Source organism: Pleurodeles waltl, chromosome 10 (assembly GCF_031143425.1).
Source record: "Pleurodeles waltl isolate 20211129_DDA chromosome 10, aPleWal1.hap1.20221129, whole genome shotgun sequence".
In the NCBI taxonomy this organism is placed as follows: Eukaryota; Metazoa; Chordata; class Amphibia; order Caudata; family Salamandridae; genus Pleurodeles; species Pleurodeles waltl.
In genome coordinates this window covers 38,420,036-38,441,662 of record NC_090449.1, presented here as the reverse complement: position 1 = coordinate 38,441,662, position 21,627 = coordinate 38,420,036, and the positions used below count along the sequence as shown (strand labels likewise).

The window sequence follows — 21,627 nt, the reverse complement described above, 5'->3', positions numbered from 1 at the left end:
GTCATGCAATCTTGTTTTTGTAGTACTGGAATGAGGTCTGCAGAGTTACCATATGAAAGTGTTCTGACAGGATATATAAATTTAGCGGTCTGAGATCTAGAATGGGTCTGAGTGCGTCACCCTTTTTGGGAATGAGTAAGTATAGTGAGTATACACCTGTTCCTTGTTGAGATTTTGGGACTAATTCTATTGCCTCTTTTAGTAGTAGCGATTGTACTTCCTGTTGTAAAAGAACAATGCGTTCTGGGGACAACCTGTGATAACGTGGAGGAATGTTTGGAGGGGTAGAAATCAATTCTAGGCAATAACCATTGCGGATAATTAAGTACATATTGGTCTGGGTTTGATATTCTGCCATTGGGAGTGGAATTGCTGCAGTCTGCCCCCCACATGAGATGTGTGGGGTTGTGGCATGCTTAGTAAGTCACTGTTTTGATGGGGTACTGACTTGTTTTGAGGCCTGGAATTTGTCTCTAGCTCTAAAATGCTGGCCTCTATAAGAGGCTCTAAGTCCCCCTCTCTGTTACTGCTGTAGTTGCCATTGTTTAGACTGGGAAATAGAAGCCTCTGTGGATTGTGGCTTGAATCCTCCTCTACATTGCTGCTTACGAAAGGAGCCTCTGTAAGGTGTTGTATGTGAGGCTCCCATTGCTTAAGCAGGGTCGGAGTCCTTCCTGAGTTGTTCTATTGTGCTGTCAACCTCAGGACCTAACAGTTTTTTTTTTTTGTTTTAAATAGTCAAAAGGCATATTAAGTACTGCCTGCTGTATTTCTGGCTTGAATACAGAGGAACGTAACCATACGTGTCTGCATATGGTGACAGCAGTATTCACAGTTCTAGCTGCTGTATATGCATCATCAAGGGTAGACCATATCTGGTTATTACTTATGGCCTGACCTACCTCAACAATTTGTTGAGCTCTTTTTGGGTGCTCTTTTGGCCGGTGTTGTAATAGCTCCTGCATCTCAACCCAGTGAGCTCTATCATACCTTGCTAGCAAGGCTTGTGAGTTTGCAATTGGCCACTAGTTAGATGCTTGTGTAGCTACCCTCTTGCCGGCAGCATCGAATTTCCTACTTTCTTTGTCAGGGGGAGGGGCATCCCCTGACGACTGACTATTGGCCCTTTTTCTAGCAGCTCTGACAAACACTGAGCCTGGAGGTACCTAGTGGGTAATGTAAGCAGGGTATGTAGGTGCAGGCTTATATTTCTTATCAATGCGTGGTGTTAAAAGTCTAGCTTTAACCGTCTCACTAAATATCTCACCTGCATGTTTTATCATGCCAGGTAGCATTGGGAGGCACTGGTAACGTGTGTTCATGGAGGATTGGGAATTAAAAAGGAAATCCTCTTACAAAGGCTCACTGTGCAGAAGTACCCCGTGGTACGCTGCTGCCCTAGAAATGACCTGCAGTAGTGTCTTCTGGTGGGGAAGGTTTGGAAGGATATAAGCCTGTCATTAGCAGGTATATGATCTGGATCATACAGATCCCAAGGATCAACCGTATCACCATGAGAATACATCTGTGAATGAGTTAGTGAAGGCAAAGGTGGTGGGCTAGTGGGTGGTGGTGAAAAATAAAGCTGTGGTGAATGAAGGGGAGAAGTATGCATAGGTAATGGCTTCTCCTTCCGTTTGAAAATCTTTGCTGGTGGTGGAGCATTATATAAAGGTTCCTGAAAAGCCAATTTTCTCTTAGTCTGTAGAGGAGGTGCAGTAATTATTCTGCCAGTCTCTTTATTGATATGGATCCTTGATTGTCTCTCATCCATGATTTCAAGAATGGGTTGAATCTCCGTGTCCTCAGAAATATATTCGGATGGTTTCGATGATTTGGAGGACTGTTCATCATATGGCTTGGAACCCTGCTTCAGATGGCTTGTTCTTCTGAATAAGAAGACTTTTTGGGCTCCGAGGATTACAATTTTTTCGGGCCCGAAAAGACAGCCGGTTTTTCGGCTCTGAGGTAGGACGTCAAGGCTTCCACTCCGAAGAGTGTGGACGTCGACTCGGATCGGAAGATGAGCTTTTGGTGGACTTGCTCGCCTCCGGTATTGAAGGAGGTGTAGCCTTTTACAGCGCCGGACACGAAGGTCGGTGGACGAGTATTTTCTTGCGGGTCGAACCATGTCTCTCTGGCAGTGGTGTACCAAAGGCCTTCGAGGATCTTTTAGGAGTGGGCGTAGAGGCAGTCGTACTCACGTGCTGACCGGCAGTGATGAGTATATCTTCCTCCGAGTCTTCTTCGGAGTCAGTGCTTTGGATGGAGACTGCCATCTGCGCCTGTTCTTCCTCCATGGTGTCGCTATACTCTGTACTCTTCAATGCCATTTTCAATCTCCTGGATCTGCGGTCACACAGGGTCTTCTTGGATTGAAACGATCGACAGGCTTTACAATCCTCTTCTCAAGGATCAGGAGAGAGACACAGATTACATACGAGGTGTTGGTCTGTGTATGGAAATTTTGCGTGGCATCGGGGACAAAATCCAAATTGAGTCCGATCCATCAGGCTTCGACGTAGTAGGCACGAACAGGCCCGAGCTGGGCGCTCGTGCCCAGAAGGGCCAAAACAATACCGATGGTCAAAGAAAGTTACCTAAAGTTTATGATTCAAAATCTAGGAGCGAGAGGAAACCCCTCCAAACCCGACAGCGGAAAGAAAACAATCTAACAACGGAGTCGATGCCCATGCGCAGTATGACCGAGAGGAGTCGTCACCCGATCCCGTGACTCAGAAAAAGACTTCTTCGAAGAAAAACAACTCCAAGCCCAACACTAGATGGCGGAAGCAATGCATAGCACGTGTTTCTGCAGCTACACATGCAATCAAACACACACACATATATTTATATGGTTTGTAGGTTCTCCAAGAACCCAAGGTACCCAGGGCCAACAACTATACAATGTTTTTTCATTGTGTACAAAGTATAGACCATTTCATATGGTGAACTATGTAGACTGAAAAATGCGTAGCAAGGATGCATATGTGTGTATAAAATGGGCACAAGAAATGGAGTTTAGGAGCAGTGGATATTTTTGTACATCTCTGAATTTGAGGGTACCCATACTAGCATATGAATTACTTTAAAAATCTTTTTAATTCCCCACTGGATTCATTTGGAAGGCACAAATGCAGTGAAATCCAATTGGTGGTTCATCAATGCAAAGCCTTTACTATTAAGGTGAGCAATCTAAATAAACGTTGTAAGGTTACACTGCACTACTGACAGTGGTTCCAGTAAAAAAAAAAAAAAAAAAAATAAGTGTACACACACATTTGAAAAGTTTAACAATTAGTCTACGTACAATGCTCCCAGAATGCTCTCTGGTAAGATGCAAATGGTTGCAGAAGCTTGTAAGCAAGATTGAGGATTATTTACTTTCAAAATGAAATATTCAGAAAAAAATGCATGTAGTAAAAATAAAAGTTTTACTGTGAACTTGTCGGTACTTCTTTCAAGCATCATTTAGTTAACTGTATTGAGGCATCATAGTATTTGCAAAATTAATCATAATGGAAAAGCAGTGTAACCATTTTCAATAAGAGTATGGGAAACCCGAAAATAAATAAGTACTGGCAAAGCCAACCGATCCCACTCTGGTGGTCAGTCAATGTGTGTCTTGTTTTGACAAGGTTTTTGTAACACTTTATTGTTGTAGGAGCTGCTAGGCCCTCATCATTGTGACAAAGATTGGCAAAAATATGGGTCTCAAAAAGCACACATTGCCACAGTAGTTCCTGGCACTAAACAAAACTACTTTGTGTGCCAATAAGCTCCTTGTGAGTGAACGCTGTCACTAACAGTAAAGCCAGCAAATAGATGGAGAGAGGAATGGGGGAAAAAAAAAGTCTTGTTTTACCCCAGACCCAATTGAGGGCCCAATTCTTAAAGACAGTCACTAAAGTGCAGACATTGGTATATGTCTTTGCATTAGTGGCTTTCATAAATTCACAAGAATTTACACAAGTAGACCAGGAAATCATACTCCTAGAATATATTTGTGAAATGCATTTTAGCATGAGCCAATAGGGATAAGTAGCTTTGCTCATGCAAAAATCTACTGAGCGTTTACAAGTTCACTTTCCCTCCAACCACTTGTTCCCTAATTCTGAAAGAACGTCTACTTCTGCACCTTGTCAGGAGTACATTTCCGAACCTTTCTGGAAAAAGATTAGAGAAGAGCAGGTGAAAATCCTTAGAACATGCATTTTAGTAGATTTGCACAGACTCAAAGGCATTCCAGCCCTGGAATTATAGCTTACTGCTTCCTCCAGCCCCAGTATGTAGATCAGCGGAGAGGTGGCAAAATAAGGAAATTGCTATAGTAGGGCTTCAAATTGGTACTATTCAAGCCCTAGAATAGTATTAGCCCTGGAATAATCAGAGAGCCTATCGTCAGAGTGCTTACATAATGAGACTGCTGACAATTTGTTGCCGCATTATATGGCACCAAAGGGACAAGAGGATTGTTTTACAGGGCTAATTGATTTATGAAGCAACTTGCACCATGGACAAGCAGATATTTTATTAAATTCCATATACCTGCATAACACAACCAAGATGCATCACATTTTTCCACTGAAAACTGACCTTTTTCTTTTACCAATGTGGGCAGTTGTGGATTGTGGGCCCTAGCTCAGCCAGCAACTAGGGTGTCCTAGAAAACCTGTACATTTAAAACTAAATGAATACCTAAGGGAATACAGGGTGGGGTGACTTGAGAGGCTCTCACCAGCGTTTTTGCCCCAGAATCCCTTGCAAACTTTGAATAAAAAGAAAGAAATACATTTGTCATATTTCTGCGCTGAAAAGTTACTGAATCTGCGGGGAGCCACAAACTTCCTTCCATCCAGCATTCCCCCAAGTCTCCTTATAAAAATGGGCCCTAGCTCAGTCAGCACCTAGGGAAACCTGGAAAACTGGTGTTATAAGATTAAATGATAAATGCTTATAAAATTTACTTTAATAATAAAAGCTGATGAAAGCCATATACAAATATGCCATATAAAAGCACAAAATTGTTAAAACAAGGGGCTTAATCAAGTCTGGAGGGTTCCAAAATGTTTTTGTGTCCAGTCAGTGGGGTTCAGGGAGGAATCGTCATTAGCACAATTCCACAGTGGCATAAGAAGCAAGTTCCAAAGAACAAATATGGTCATATCCAGCATAGTCAGCAGATGCTGAAGGCATGACAGTCGGTACAGCAACCACAACATTAGAGTCAGATCCTAGAATCCAGGAGCTGAAGCATCTCTATTGATGAAAGTGATGGCTCATAGTACGCGTCCAGCAGCAATGGCAGCAATGAAGGCAGGTCCTCAACAGACACATGTAGATCCATATCCATAGACTGAACCAATCGCACTGCCAGACAAGTTTAATGAACACTTGAAAGGGACCAGCAGACAGCAGAACACAGGCTGTACACACGGACGACAAAGACCAGTTCATGTTCAGTTACTGGAGCAAAGACACTCCGAAGTACTGTTTCATGTGTTGACGATAAAACAGGGCGTGTGGTACGTTCATCACCATTTGGCTGCGAGGTGGAACATCCATTGCGGTTCAGGAAAAATAGGACCAAAATAATAACGGCTAGGATTTACACAACAAGTATGCCTCCAGATCTGCTTGAAGCCAAAGAAGAGGGGAAAAAAGCACAATACCGCTCCCAGTACGGTCTGGAACATGCTCACAAAGCCTGTTTCCAACTGCTTTAAAAAAATAAAGTGTACCACTCCTGCTGTATTTGAAGCATTGACTATTCGGTGAACAAGCTCAACAAAATGCTGCTGCAAGTTTATGTACAATAGCAACTGGATTTCAGAAGTAGGCCTTGTGATCAAAGATTTTTCGAACACATGTTAATGCAACATCCTTTTGGAACAATAAGGCTTTCAATCGATTCACCTTATCAAAGTTAATGTTAATAATAGGGATGTAAAGCCTCAAGGTACTCTCCCTAACCATGTATGTGGGTGAAAATAACATATTACAGCAAGTCCTCATCCCGGAAACCCTCAACACATATGGGATGTCTGGTTTCATCCCCCAACAACCTTGCTCGGTCAGGATCAAATAACCTCCATTTAAAAGTAATCAGAACACTGGCCGAATCAAGGAGACTAGGATGCACCTCAGATAACATGCCAAATTGGCTATGGGCACATTATATGTGCCATGTAGTGTCACCTTGTTAGAAACTAAGGATTGGCTGAACGAAGTTTCACATTTGCTCCCACTAACGGAGACTTCAGTTTCCCCCATTCAAAACTCTCCCCCATACAGTGGTCTAAGTGGGCATGATTTTTTTTTAAAAACTGCTCCCCTACTTTTTATGAAAAGACAACCATTCTGGGACTGTAAATTCCAATTATGCAAATGCTTCAGCTTAAGTTTAATTCTGAGAGTCTCCTGTACTGTGAGACCGAGGGAGGGGTAGGCAGTTTAAAAATAAACAAGCCGCCTTGCCAGGGTGCCTCCTTGCCCGAAATAAATGCAAATGCACACAACTGATTAATCTGCAGATGTAAAGGGGGCTTGGGAGCTGGTAAAGGTTTAATTAAACAAACAAATCATGTGAAGCTTTGTGTTGACAAAGGTTTAGTCTTTTCGGTTGGTAGTGCAAGGGAGTTAGCAGCTGAGCTGTGCAGAGTGTTCTTTTCAGGGCAGTTAAACAAAAACAAATCATTACATACAGTCTGGTTATTACTAAAACCTCTATTTCTGAAGGACCATTTTATCTGAAACCTTTTTGCACATTTGGGAGCAGTCTGTCGTATACTGCGTATAATGCAGGTTTAGCAAAATGACTTGCACGTTCTCGGTGCATTCTGTCGCAGGCTGGGCCATCGTAGCACTAACAATACTTAAGCCACAATTCTCCATTGCAGCAACCTAGATGCTATTCTGTGGCTTTCTAGTTACACTCAGACCTTTAAGTGCATTAACTTTTACAGGTTTCATTGTACACAATAGTGCGCTTACCACTGATTAACTTAACGTTTGATTTTTTTTTTTCATTTAATCCGCAAGTTATATATATATATATATATATATATATATATATATATATATATATATATATATATATATATATATACACACACACACACACACATACAGGAATGAGAATATTTAGTTTTTTTTTTTTTTTAAATCATTCCTTTAACCTCCCCAAATGCACCCCCTACACACACTCGTTGACCTACACCACCTTTGCATGTGGCATCACAGTTCCAATATATATATATTTTTTTTAATGCACTTTGACCGCTGCCCACATAGCTTCATATCTGCTTACTTGGAAATGTTTCAGACAAGATGCAAACAGAAATGTAGAAATTATTAATCACATACGTCCATGGATCAACCATACAGCAGACGGTGTTTCAGCTACTTAAAGGACAATTTTTCTAAAAGCTCAATGTTCAACTTTGTATAAGTTGCATCCTTTTTCGATATCAGTCTTTGTGTGTGTGCTAAATTATATCGAAAAAACTAATGTTCAAATACTTCCATGGCACACGGTTTGATTTCAAAACCTGCAATTTCCAACTTAGTTGCATAATAGATCTTAGCTGATTTTGCCCATGCTTTAAAAGAGACAAGTCATTATGTATAGTATGAATGCAGATGACAAAATATTATTCAAAGAATAAAAGTGAGTCGATAACAGTCATGCCATTATCTACAACAGCCAATTCTTTTTCCCCAAAAACTTTCCCTGTCAATTTGTTTTGAACGTGCAGCAACGTCTTGCTGAATTTATTTTTAAATGTCATTGGAACAGTCTGTACCATTTGTGGAGAGAAAGCTTTTAGCCCTCAACTTCCTGTTTGCCCCAACAACTGAGTTAGCAGTCTAGCTGCTCATTTCCAGCCAGCTACAAAAGCTGATGCTGGCGTGCTGCCTATAATTTACAGGCAAGTGGTCACACTGCATTTTTCACTTCTGTATACTTTTGTTAAAAGTATAATTTGGTTTTACCTTCTCCTTGATTTACGTTGCTGCTAGCTTTCTGGACCACCGTGGTCTGTACTGTTTGTATGGCGAAAGCTTTTAGTCCCCCACTGCCTGTTTGCCACAATTGCCGAGTTAGCAGTCTAGCCGCTCACAACCAGCCAGCTACATAAAGCCGATGCCAGCGCCAATATGCAGTGGAAGCGCACAGCAGGCACGCCAAAGGCAAGCTCATCTGCCCCTGTCCGTGCCAGACCATTGCCAGGACCCCTGCCCCTCTTACATCAGACGTTAGGTACCCCATTAGAATCACTTATTCTTCTGAAGCTTTACATAAAATCGATAACTTGTATAAAAAGCTTATGCTTCTTCAGGTAGCCACTGTAATGGGTCTTTTCCACACCAATTAGAAGGCCCTGCTGCAGATTTAAACTGTAAATTTCACTGTATCCAAAATTCACCCACCCCAGACATGGGAATATCTGCACTACTGGTTAATAAACAAACATTTAACAGCGGCCATCCCTATAGATTCACTAAGCACTACTCCCTCTCCTCTTATTCCACTAAGCATCTTGACAGTCTCCTCTATAATGTCAGGTCTCTGCCAAAGCATGCTATTAAACTCAGGGACTTGCTCACCTCATTGTCACTCTAGGTCAGCTTCCTTACCGAAAACTGATTGATCGCTTCCACTCTATCGACAATCACGCTGGTTCTCCCTGACAATTATTGTATGCTAAGACTGGACAGAGAGGGCAGGACAGGCAGCGGAATACCCATTGTTTTTAAAAACCCTGTTAAACTCTCACTTAAAGACACTCTACATGTTGATTCGGCTGAGATATGTATTTTTAAGCTCAAACTTTCCCTCTAATGACTACTGGAAAGCTGCTTTAGTGTATCACCTTCAAAGGACCAAAAACAAATTTAGTCAGTGCCTAATGGAATATATTGCAACCTATGTTTTGACCTCTCAACCGTTTATTTTGTTGGGAAACTTATTTTCATGGGGAAGGTAGCAAAGATTATTTCTGACCTAGCCATGCCTGGCCTGCACCAGACCATCAAAAGACCTACTCATGTTGCAGGGCATATGCTGACTTTAATCTTCAGGAACTCTATATCTCTGATCTGCAAGATTTCCCCGCCCCACCCCCCCCCCCCCCAATCTTTACTCTGGATGGACCACTCAATCACTTTCCAGATTCTCAAGGTAAACACAATAAAAAAGTTTTTTTTTTTTAAATGACAAAAGCAAATAAAAACATATCAAGTCACTGGTGACCGACTCTTTCGCTAAGGAGTTTGGGTTTACCGTTACCTTAGTAGACTTAAACGCTGATCAAACCTTACTAGAGTACCATACAGTGCTAACATAGGCGCTTGATACAGAGTAGCTCCTCTTAAATCTTGTTTCTTATCCAAACATAGATCTCACGCACCCGGATATACAACTGAACTAGGAACAGAAAAACCTCATGCAAAAAATTGGAGACACAATGGCGTCTGACCAACAATCTATTAGTTAACACCGAGAAAAGTCCCTCTGCCTGGAAAGCAGCTCAGGTCATACCGATCCATAAGAAGGCCAACATGGCTTCTACAAATCTCACCAACTATCAACCTATTTTGTGCCTTCCCTTACTGAACTGCTGCTGGAAGGACAAATAAACAAACAATTTATGGATTAAGATTTGAACCTGTCACAATCTGGAATCAGAGCTTCACACAGCACACAGACAGCCCCGGAAGCGGTCACTTGACCACACTAAATGCATTCTTGATGGCAATATACCATCTATGCTGGTGGACTTGTCTGCAAAGTTTGATACTGTGTCGCATCCTAGGCTGTTTCAAAGGCTGCACGAGACTGGAATTCATGGGACAGTGCTACAATGGTTCAGTGATTTCTAAACCAACTATCTCTCTGCGTTCATACAAATCGCGCCCTATGATGCTGGACAAGGGGGTGATCCAGGGCTCTTCTGTTAGCCCTACGCTTCTTAACATATTTGTTGCCCCCTTGCTGAAACGGTCAAAGCTTTTGGATTCAAAGCATTATATTGGTCTGATGATAAGTAGCTAATAATCTTGTTTGACTTAGATCTGGTCAAAGCGAAAGAATGTTTCTCAGCTGGGATGAAAGCAATTGCTGCCTGGATGACTGACAACTGCCTACAGCTGAATTCGGGAAAGACAGATTATGCTGATCGGCAAGACCCAAAAGCTTTGGGCTTCCAACTGTTGGGCTTCAGAACTAGGCACAGCTGATCCTTAAACAGGTAAAGAACTTATGGGCCCGAATGGTCCTATCCCTCCTATCCCTTAACATGAAAGAGCAGCTTCTGTCTATTATAGGCACCTGCTCCCACCCAATGTGCCTGTTCAGGAGAGCCTACCCTTTTCTCCCACTTTCAGCGAGGAAAACCTTTGTTCCAGCTCTTGTTATTAGCCGACTGGATTATGCCAACACCCTATGGGCTTTTACAAATGAGATCCTGTTATCGAAATTACAAGTTGTTCAGAACACCGCAGCCCATATCATTTGCAAACTTCCATCTACGGCTGCTTCCCTTCTGCATTCATTAAAACGGTTATCCGCCTGGAAAAGGAATATTTTTTTAAATGTATTACCTAACCCTCAACTCCGTTCGAAAAAGGCCCAGCTACCTATTTTCAAAGCTTATTTACTATCGCCCAGCCAGACTCCTACAATAAGCTCTTCTTACTGTCCTGCAGGTAAAAATGTATTTTTCATACCTAGCCCCTCTTTAGTGGAAAGAGTTGCCTCTTCACATTCAAATGTGCACTGAATAGCTCAAATGTAGAAAGTCACTCAAGACTTCGATGTTCTAATCTTGCAGTTTCCACTTTACCTGTGATCTGCGCAGAGATAACCCTTCTAGAATGATTTGTGCGCGATACAAATTTAATTAATACTAATGATAAACAGCATAGAAGAACTGTTTTAAATGGGTAGACCCAAGACCCCTTGTAATCCATGTCATGAAAGAGGAGACTTAAATGTTCTTTAACTGCAGCTAACATAGAAAGCTGTAACCATTGCTGGCATAACTTCCCTTTGCTACAGGTGGTAACAACCCCTGAATGTTGTGACTGCAAGTACAGGGACTGGTCTGCTTGCTTCAAAATCTTTGAGGTATTTAGAAAACGTGTGTGGCAACCATTAGTGTCGGCTGGTCATATTAATTTTCGTTACAACACGAAATTGAAGAATTATATGTACCATTCTGTATCGTGTCATTAAGCTAGTCTTCTGTAAAATTCGCCAATCGCCAAAACCTGCAATAGACGGAATACCAGGTGTGTTGTTAATTTCTTTAATTTTAGCTAGACCCTTGCAAGTTGTTTGTTGCACTATTGTGTTCTGGAAAAGCATTTGTCTAGAGATAAGACCTTCTCTAAATAATGCATCATTAGTCTGAACTTGCCAGTGGCATGTTCCTGAAATTGATTTCAGTTCAATGTTTTTTTTTTCTAATACTCATAGCCCATCTGGGTCAACGGGGAAATAAAAGAGTCCTAATAAAGCAATGTAGTTTTGGTTAGCATATTTGTCTTAGTTGAAGAAGGGGTAAGCTTATAATAAGAATCAGGGTCTAAACTGTTGCGATGAGAAAAATATGCAACCTTTCTCATATATGTTTTGGAACTACCTATTGGTGGTGTTGGGCAATGCTCCCATTGTATGTAATTAAAAATGATATGCAGAGAACTAACTCATTTTAAATTGTGAGGCACATAGTGGAGATAAAACATTTCAACATAATTAGCAGAATTTTAATACAAATATTCAGGTTCAAATAGCGTATAACATTTTAATTCAGAAAGCATTTTTCATAGTTTCCATATCTCATTCGTCAGAAATGGCCAGGGAGTATTTTTATCATCCATAGCAATCTTAAACACACAAGGAATTTGTAATTTTTCTGTTGGACTAAAAATATTACATGGGACATTATCCTAAACAATTCCAACAGACACAGGAAATGCAGAAATGTTCTCAAGAGATAGCTATCTTTGAACTCTATGTGAAGAATAATGAGGCTTTAGCACCTCAGCTGCCAGTTCAGGATCAGAGTGTTCTGGGAGGCAAGGTCCATTCAGAAGCAAGAAGAAAGCTTACAAATCCAATCCAAATGAAGAGGAAATCAGTGAAATGCCAATCCAGATATAGGACCATTGAGGAATCAGATGTGTGCATTTTAACCAGAGGCAGACTGTGCAAAAACAGGAACATCATGTGGTAAAGGAGAACTGGTTGGCACCTCCAAAAAGTGGTTGATAATAAATGTTCATTGTTAGAAGCAGCAAGATAAAATTGTAGACTCATGTCTGAGGTGTGTTCTGTATTAGCAGTAGCAACAGGAACTAGTGGAAATTCAGCATCCAAAGTCTCTAGCGGCGAGACACAATACTTGTACTACTTAATGCTTGTAGAGGGATTTCCTGCACGGTAGTGAGAGGAAGCAGAAAACTATCCAGGACCCTCGTAGCTTACTGCATAGGACTGGCCACATGGTGGTAGCGCTTAATCAGATCAATCAAAACAAAGCGTTTGTTTCTACAACCAGCAAGCAGTGGCAAAATCACACTTCTGATACCTTTAATGCCAAGGACTGGCACCAGTGCTCAGTATGACGAGCCAAACACCTTCCAATCCACAATATTTTCTCAAACCAGATCCTCAACTTTAGGAATCCAGTCACAAGATGCTGGTTGTTCCTTCACTTCATCAGCGACAGAACATTTGGTAATTTCAATCGAGCAGCTATCCCAGACGTTTTGTAGTTCCTGTAAGACAGCAAAATGTTCATGTCAAAAGGCATTTCTGCCGCCATTGTGCCACAGTTAATCAAGATCTGGAATGAACATCTGGACCCCAAATAGGACTTCATAGGGGCTTCGGTCTCCCAGCGATTATCTGGGCAGATTTGAAGCTCTCTAGACTCCATACAAGTGATGGATCCAACTACAACAAGATTCTAATACTCTAGCTGTTAGGGACTGCTTTAAGTCATGGTTCTTTCTTTCTACAACTGAATTTCCTTCAGGGTGATAAGGGGAGTAATAATGCACCAGCCAGGGTTCCCATTGTATCCCAGTAAACCCTAGAGGCAAGCACTGGTCCTGGTCAAAGAGGAATGCTTCTTCTGTACATGTCCTGATGAAGACTAGCAAAGTTTTATTAACAGCTCGAGCGTCAGCCAATCGCTTTGGCGACACCCATAGGAATCTAGAACATGAATTTACGGCCAGCAGAATAAATGTAAACACACCATCTGAATTTCGAGGTCTGCAATGATCCAAATACACACACTGGAGAGGTCTGTTAGAAACAAAGAGGGGTGTCAGTGGTGGGCGAGCTGTGGAGGAACCTTTAATTGGCTGGCAAATGGTACAACTGAGGACATATTCTTTTGTCAGTTTGTATAGACCGTGCCACCAATAGAGTTTCTGTAGTTTGGAAACTGTAGCCGCCACACCTGCATGAGCAGGCGCTAAACCTTCATCTGTAGCAATAATTAATTCAAGCCTGCAGCCCTGGTTGGGTATTTACTCTATCACCCAACCTGGGAATGCAAGCAACCGGAATGTTTTGGGCACTCAAAAGATTAGAATATTTTGCTGTACATTTTTTAGGTAATGGTGTACCACTACCTGAAGCAGTAACAGGTGGCCATGATGTCATCATCCACCCTTGTGTAAGAACAAGTAATTGCAGCCACTGCAGTAGTCTGGGCTGTTGCTTCGGTGGCTTCATCCCCCAGTGAATTCCCAGGAACAAACAGTAGTGACTCAAGTGTATGAATTACATGAGCCTGTGGGCAAGCAATCTTTATGGTTCTCCACTTTTCCCCAAAGCACTTTATGCTTGATAACACTTCCTTTAGAGTCTCTGAATCGCTTCAGACGTCAATGATGTTGATTTTCATTGTAAGACTGGGCACAGTAATATGAATCACAGTTTAATTGTGGGGAATTCAGGATCTGTATTCTCTAGTGCCAGAATCAAAGCTTTCAATTCAGCCAGATGAGCTGTACAATACCCTAAGGCTTGGATAAACTTTTTTTGTGCCTGAAATACTCCATTTTTCATAACAACACATACTGCAGTACACGCAGCAGAATATTGTCTAATGCCAACCACAGGCTGAGCTGAACCATCAGTATATATTATTTAATCATTCTGATTAAGAGGCAAAATGCCACTGGGTTTAGGGTATTCTTGTTTGTATTGGACAAATTCTTGTGCTTGCAAAGTGGGGTCAAAGACATAGTCAACTTCAGTAGCTGTTAAGGAAGTGACTCACTCTATCCATGTTGGATGTAGGACTTTCGCGTTAGGAACGCTTACCTTGGTAACAGCCTTAAGGCTGGAACTGGGGTTTCAACTATTATGTGCTTACCCTGAGGAAACAGTCATTGCTTTACAGCAGCTGCCTGAACTGCAGTAAGTATTTTTTCAGTCAACGTAAAAAAAAAAAATCAGCATTAGAATATAAATACTACTTATTAGCATTCAGCACACTATCACCCTCATTAAAGTGGTATATGTAAAGCCAGTGGACCCTGCAATTATGTGGATTACTAAGTTTGTGGTGTTGACGCGAGTATGTAAAATGGTTTGACGCATTGTGCATAGTCTGGTATGGATGTTCTACCAAAGTTCAGAAAGTCTTAAAGAGATTATATATATATATTTTTTTTTTTATGGTGTCTGGTCGTTGCATAAGAACACATTTCTCTACGAAATCTGGTGCAAGGTTTTTGCCTTCATTGGACAGCTCGCATCCCAAAAATAGGACACAGAGAAAGGTAATTTTTGAAAATTTAATTTGTAGCCATACTCAGCAAATCCCAGGATTTTGCTATATACTCTGCTTAAGTGTATCATCAATGTAGGACAATGCATTGGAGTCAATCTCTTGTAAAATTGACGGTACTCAGGCACCAAGCAATTGTGGGCTGTACCCTTGTGCGAGTCAACAGAATATCTCTCAATTCCCAGGGTGCTGAATGCAGTTAGATCCCTGCTTTCCTGCACTACATTTTGGCAGAAAAACTCATTGCAAATATCTAATGTTTTGTCATTTTTTCAGACTATATTATTTATTAAAGTCTTAATATGTGAATTTTGAATTGGAAAGGTGCGCATACGACTGTTTAAATGTCTCTAGTATAAGACTAAACAGTAGAAATGATCTGGTTTTATTACTGGAAAATGAGGATTATTCATGGGCGATATGCAGGGCTCAATCGCTAGTTGTGAAAGAATCTCTCTCACAGGTGCTTTAGCTTAATTTGTTATTGGGTATTGTGGGGGCACTTGTGGACTAGAGCGAGTAGGAATTACATGGTAAAGGGAACCCTTATCCCAACTTACGACTGAGGTATAATGCCAGGGCTTGTGCAAGAGCTCAAGCTTCAACATGCGCTGTTTTACTGTTTCAGAGACAACAGAGAAGGAAGGTATTGTTACAGCTTCTCCATGTGGGACTTTTCTAACAAACTTATGCGGCCAATCTACCTCAGCCAAGAGAATGTCAAATGTTGTTGTTATATTTTCCCAGAAAATTACTTTAATACTACACAGTATGTCACCCTCAATAAGGATGCCCAAATAAATGTCTGTTGGGAGGGCTAACCCACCTATCTTGCCTTTCAACTTGAACAAATTCACGAATTACTTTCAAAACCAGAAACTCTTAACGATTCTGGAGAACTATTGTGACCTCTGCTGCTCTGTCTAGCAGTGTCAATGCTCGTGCCTTGTTCTGAAAAAGCGTTTTCCAATATGTGTGGCATATTTAATTGAAATACATGGCACCTTCTTTTTAAACTGGTGTTTGGTTTGTGGAATTTTCTCTTCCTTTTTAGGTCAAACCTAGACAGCACTTGTGCTGCCTTTTCAAGACATGCTGTATATACTTTGTGGGCTTACAGATCACCCACTGCTTTTTATTTGTGCGTTTCGGTGTGCTTTAAAAATCCTCGCTTCTTAAGTTGTTATTTTTCCTGTTTGCCCCTCTTTTTTCGTTGTTCGTTCCCTCCCAGGGAGAAGCCCTACATTACTTATAATATTCCACTTGTCCCATTTAAGTTGGTAGCTCAGGGTCTACTTTTTCCTTGTTGCTCCGAGCGCTTTATAAGCCAGAGGCTATGTTGTTGTCTCCTCCATGCTTGTTGTCGCCCTCCTCCCCTTTCCGCAGATTTGCTTATCTTTAATTATATTCATAAATCACTCAATCTCCTCGTGTCGCCTGCACCAGCTCCCACCCATCGCTGTTTGCCAGGTCAAACCCCTGCTCCCCAGGCCCTGCTTTAACGATTTTCGTAGTAAGCGCATGTTTCCAAGCTCTGAAGGCCCTCTGAAATAATCTGGGCCGAGGCGGTGAGTTGAAAGGAAAATAGTTTATTACATGCCTTGACCGGAAGGGAGACACCGCAACCGCCGCTGCCTCCTCCGCGCTCAGTTTCCTCTCTCTCCTCCCGATTCTGCTCCACGCGCCCACACGCTGGAATACACCATCACACGGCGCGCGGAACATAATCACAGGATACTACACACCCCCCTTCCCTCAAAATAAAATGACAACCACATAATAATACATGAAAATCTTAACATAACTTGAATAGGTATATGATAAATACATGTGATACATAATAACTAATTGTGCTGAATTAATTATTGATAATACAACAAAGTATACTCTAAGCAAAAGCACCTTGCCAATGTTACTGTTCGAAATAGTCATCAAATCTCTTCGGCCTTCTCAACACCGACTTGTCCCTCACCTTCACACTCACTCTTATTCAATGGGGTTTCACTAGGACCGATATCATCATTGTTTCCCGATTTGTTTCCCCTGTTCAACAACTTCTCCTAACTAAACCATACAGGTACCTTTATAACCTTCCCACGATTCCACACATTACTATCACTCAGCAACACGGCATACTTGTACACTTTTCTCACCTCCAAAGGCTGTGAAAATGTAGACTCCCCTTTAGCTATCCATGCGCCCTTCACTACTTGCACCCAATCACCAACTTTGTAATTACCAGGTATTTCACTCTTATTAAACTTCTTACTTTCCACACCTTTTGACAAAAATGTCCTCGGTTTTCTACCTTTCATGACCTCGAAAGATGACTTTCCCGTCAAACTATGGGGAGTAGTGCGGTATGCCCAAACTAGGTCCTTCATTGCCTTCTGCCAATTTATACCATTATAGATCGCTAATTGCAGCCCCTCTTTCAGCGTCCTGTTCCACTGCTCCACCAAACCATTACTCTGTGGATAATAAACAGATGCTCTGATGTGCTCTATGTCAAATTTGCATAAAAACTCTTTCAAAACATTTGATACAAATTGCACACCATTGTCAGAAACTATTGTCTCAGGGATTCCTTCTGAATCAAATAAATCCGTCAAGAACTCCACAACATACACAGTATTTATGTTTTCTACAATTTTCACGACTGAACACCTGGAAAAATAGTCCACGACCACCAAAGCATATTTCGGCACACTTCCCAAAATATTAAACGGACCCATATTATCAATGGCTATTTTTTTCCACGGCCCATCCGATTTGTCAGACACAACAAGATCACTTTTAACAACCTTATGAAACTTGTCGCTCCATGCACACAACACACACTCCCTCACATGATGTTCCACATCCCTATCAAGGCCTGGCCACCAGTACTCCAATCTGACCCGCCTTTTTGTTGCGCTCATTCTGAGATGGCCCTCATGAGCCAATATCAATACTCATTCCCGCAAGACAGTACGAACCACCAACAGCTCGCCCCTGACCACCACTCCATTCATCATACACAACTCTACACCAACTTGATGGAAGTACTCTGCATCGCAAGAAGCACCACCTCTATTTGGCCACCCTTGTCGGCAATAACCAATCACTTCTTGCAACACGACATATTTTTGAACCACAGACACCCATTCTTCATGTGAGATTCTGCCTCCTGTCACACACCCTACATCCACACCTACAGAGGCTATGAGTTCATCAAGTTCAGGTTCACCCTTTCCACCCAGAACTGAACGCACAGATAGACAATCAGCCAACACATTCTTTTTTCCAGGAAAATACACCAAATCATAATTGTACTCCAACATTCTGGCCACCGAACGAGCTATTCTAGGTGTGGCCCTACCCGCCCCCTTAGTCGAAAATACTTCTACTAATGGGCGATGATCAGTACTAATCACAAATTTCAAACCCCAGACATAATTGCGGAAATGGTCAACACCCCACCAACATGCCAATGCCTCCTTTTCGATGGTGGAGTAGTTCATTTCTGACAAACTCAACGGTCTGGAAGCATATGCAATTGTCACTTCTCTTCCCCCTCTTCTTTGCATTAATACCGCTCCCAGCCCCACAGAACTGGCATCTCTATTGATAATGACCTCATCCTTGGTGTCAAATGGCTTAAGAGCTGGAGCTGAGGCAATTTGTTTCTTCAACAAACAAAATTCCCTCTCACAATCCTCGCTCCATACAAATTGCTCCCTCACGTATAACAACTTTCTCATATGTACAGCCTTGTTGGCAAACTTGGGAATAAACTTTGAGTAGTATTCTGCTAGGCCTAAAAACGACCTTAACTGATCTTTGTTGGCTGGAGAAGGAGCACTTTCTATTGCCTCCACTAAATTAAGTTTAGGCGAAATCCCATCTTTGTTAATGCAATGACCCAAATACTCCACCTCCGGCACACTCAATCTGCATTTCTCCAACTTAATTGTCAGCCCACTCTCCCTTAAAACACTCAACACCTTTCTCATAGCTCCATCAGGTTCTTCCTGGTCACCACCAAACACCAAGATATCATCTTGAAAATATGTAACACCTGAGATATCTTTAAGTAAATGATGCATTGCCCGTTGAAATACTGACGACGCTGACGCCAAGCCGAAAGGCATGCGCCTAAATCTGTATGCCCCCTCTGGAGTAATAAAAGAGGTTAATGCTCAACGCAGGATGTAACTCAATCTGATGATACGCAGATGATAAGTCCAAAGTAGTAAAATACACTTGCCCCCTTCACTGTAGATAACATTTCACCAATACTGGGCAGAGGATGTCTATCCACCAAATTAGCAGCATTAAGATTGCGCAAATCCACACACAAACGCATGTCACCATTGGCCTTCTTAGCAATCACCACTGGCGCCAACCACTCAGACGCCTCAATTTCTTCAATCACACCTTGCTCTGTCAACTTGGATAGTTCTTGTCGTAACTGTTCCTTCATCACAACAGGAATGGAACGCAGTTTATGAGCCTTAGGTACAGCATCCCGCTTCAAAACGATTTTATGCATAAACCCCTTCAACTTTCCCAACTTATTACTAAATACCTGAGGGAATTCCTTAACAAAGTTAGTTCTTTGCACCATGTGCACACTAAACTTCAACCCCAATACTTGATCAGGGTGATTAGGATCAAGAATTATGCAGAGGTCTTTTTGTTGCGGCCAACCTAATAAATTGGTACCCTCCTCCACAAAATATACTTTAGAGTTAACAACTGTCCCTTGGAACTCTAGTGAAGCGTCCATATACCCCACAAGCTCAATGTGTTTGTTACCATAAGCTAGCAAACGTACATTGGGTGGTTTGATCACATGCGCCGGAAAACTAGATATGTTTTCTTTTCCAATCAAAGTATATCTTGCCCAGAGTCAGCAATCACAAGTTAATCTACCCCATCAATTTTAATTACGCAGTGCAGACCACTGGAACTCACACTCCCAACATCCACCACCTGCAAAATAAATTGTTGGGTGTCAATGTCCTCACTATCACTTCCCACTGAATTGATTGCTACTCTACCCCTCCTTGCGTACATCTGCTTCCCTTTGCACACTCTTGCAAAATGTCCCTTGGATTTGCACTTCCTGCACACTTGCCCAGCCGCAGGACAGCAAGCGTCAGTCGCTATGTGCCCCTTGAAGCCACATTTGTAACAAATAATATCCTTTCTTCCATACATCTTCGCAGAAGTTCCAAATTGATCTCTCCTTTTGAATTTAGAATCTTCTGCATTGACTGCATTCACAGCTCCTGGCCTTTAAGCCATCATTCGTTATCTCAACTCTTTTAATAAAGTCTATGGCTTTTTATAATGTCAAATCTTCTGTATTCCACAATTTTTCTTGAATTTTTTTATCATTAACTTTCAAAACCAGTTGGTCTCTCAGAAATTCATCTTGAAAATGACCGTAATTGCAAGTAGCTGCCAAAATCCTCAGACTTGCCACATAACTTTCAACAGACTCTCCTGGCAATTGGCTCCTTTTTAAAAATTTAAAATGCTACACAACATTTTTCTTCTTTCCAAAATTAGAGTTCAACTGTTCCATGGCAACCCCGTATTCATCCTCATCCTGGTCTCCATCCTCATAAGGATATGGTAAATGTTTCAAAATGCGCCTTCCTTCTGCACCCAAGCAGTGCTTCAACCTGGCCAATTTTCTGGATGCCGTGAATATATCTCCACCCACAGCCAGGACATACGCTTCAAACCCATCTTTCCAGTCCTCCCAGGCTATGATGGGTTCCCCAGGGGTGTTTAAAAAAAAAAAACTTGGTGCAGTAAATCCTTCCTTCCATTTTTTTCTTTTTCATCTTTTTTTTATTTAACACAACAATAGAGTCCCAATATTTGTTTCTGGCTCAGACTTCAACTATAAAAAACAAAACATTTCCCGACCTTAGCACTCCAAAATATTATTTCCAGTTGCTTCAATACAAAAGTTCATTTCTAACCCCTTGAAAAATTAAATTGTTGCCAGGATATACGATGTCTTGGGTTGAAAAGCAGTCAAATCGATATTGTCTCCAGTTACTTAGCAACAACCTGGGCTCTCAAACATTCAGAGAAAGCTACTTACGGTTGCTAGGCAAGTACAGCCCGACTCCTTGCCGTTGAGAAAAACTTCAGAAAATGCTTCCCATTGTTGCTAAGCAACACTGTAACTCGATGATCCTTGCTGCTGCCTTGCTTTGGGACGGAGTTGATTACTATATAGAGCCTCCACACGAAGTCAACCAGCCGCTCCCCAGAATCACGTCTTCGAAAAGTGCCCTTCCGGGACACTGCCTTCCAAAAAAAAAAAAATTAAAAAATCAATCAATCACCGTTGTATCGCCGTTGTCTCTCCTCCCGGTCTGCACTGCACTACATCCCATTCTCATCGCCAGTGAAATAATCTGGGCTGAGGCGGTTGGTTGAAAGGAAAAAAGTTTATTACATGCCTTGACCGGGAGGGAGACACGGCAACCGCCACTGCCTCCTCCGCGCTTAATTTCCTCTCTCTCCTCCTGATTCTGCTCCACGCGCCCACACGCTGGAAGACACCATCGCACAGCACGCGGAACAGAATCACAGGATACTACACCCACTAAATCTTTTTTAATTCTCGTTATTCATCTTTTTGGGCCACTACAGCTGAGACCTCAACCACGCTGATGAAGAGCGGCAGGGAAGCAGTACCTAGTTAAGTCCTTTGTCTATGTCTATTCTCGATGTCAGCAAGTTGTGGTGTGTCACATCTATGTGAAGATCTCAGCTCCAGGGAAAACTGAACTTCATC

General features: G+C 41.8%; 1 protein-coding gene across 5 annotated transcripts in view; it reads right to left on the bottom strand.

The window, feature by feature from the left end:
• LOC138261016 (methyl-CpG-binding domain protein 1-like) overlaps positions 1 to 21,627 on the bottom strand; it is a 1,081,642-nt gene that overhangs the window by 916,704 nt on the left and 143,311 nt on the right. For 3 of the 5 annotated variants that reach the window (XM_069209616.1, XM_069209620.1, XM_069209621.1), the window contains exon 2: positions 12,597 to 12,786. The exons of 1 other annotated variant lie outside the window; for it this stretch is intronic. The gene's annotated coding sequence lies outside the window, so the exon portion shown is untranslated. Of the gene's footprint in view, positions 1 to 12,596; positions 12,787 to 20,925; positions 21,135 to 21,627 lie in introns of all 5 variants that reach the window. One more of the 5 variants, XM_069209617.1, reaches the window with a different exon arrangement.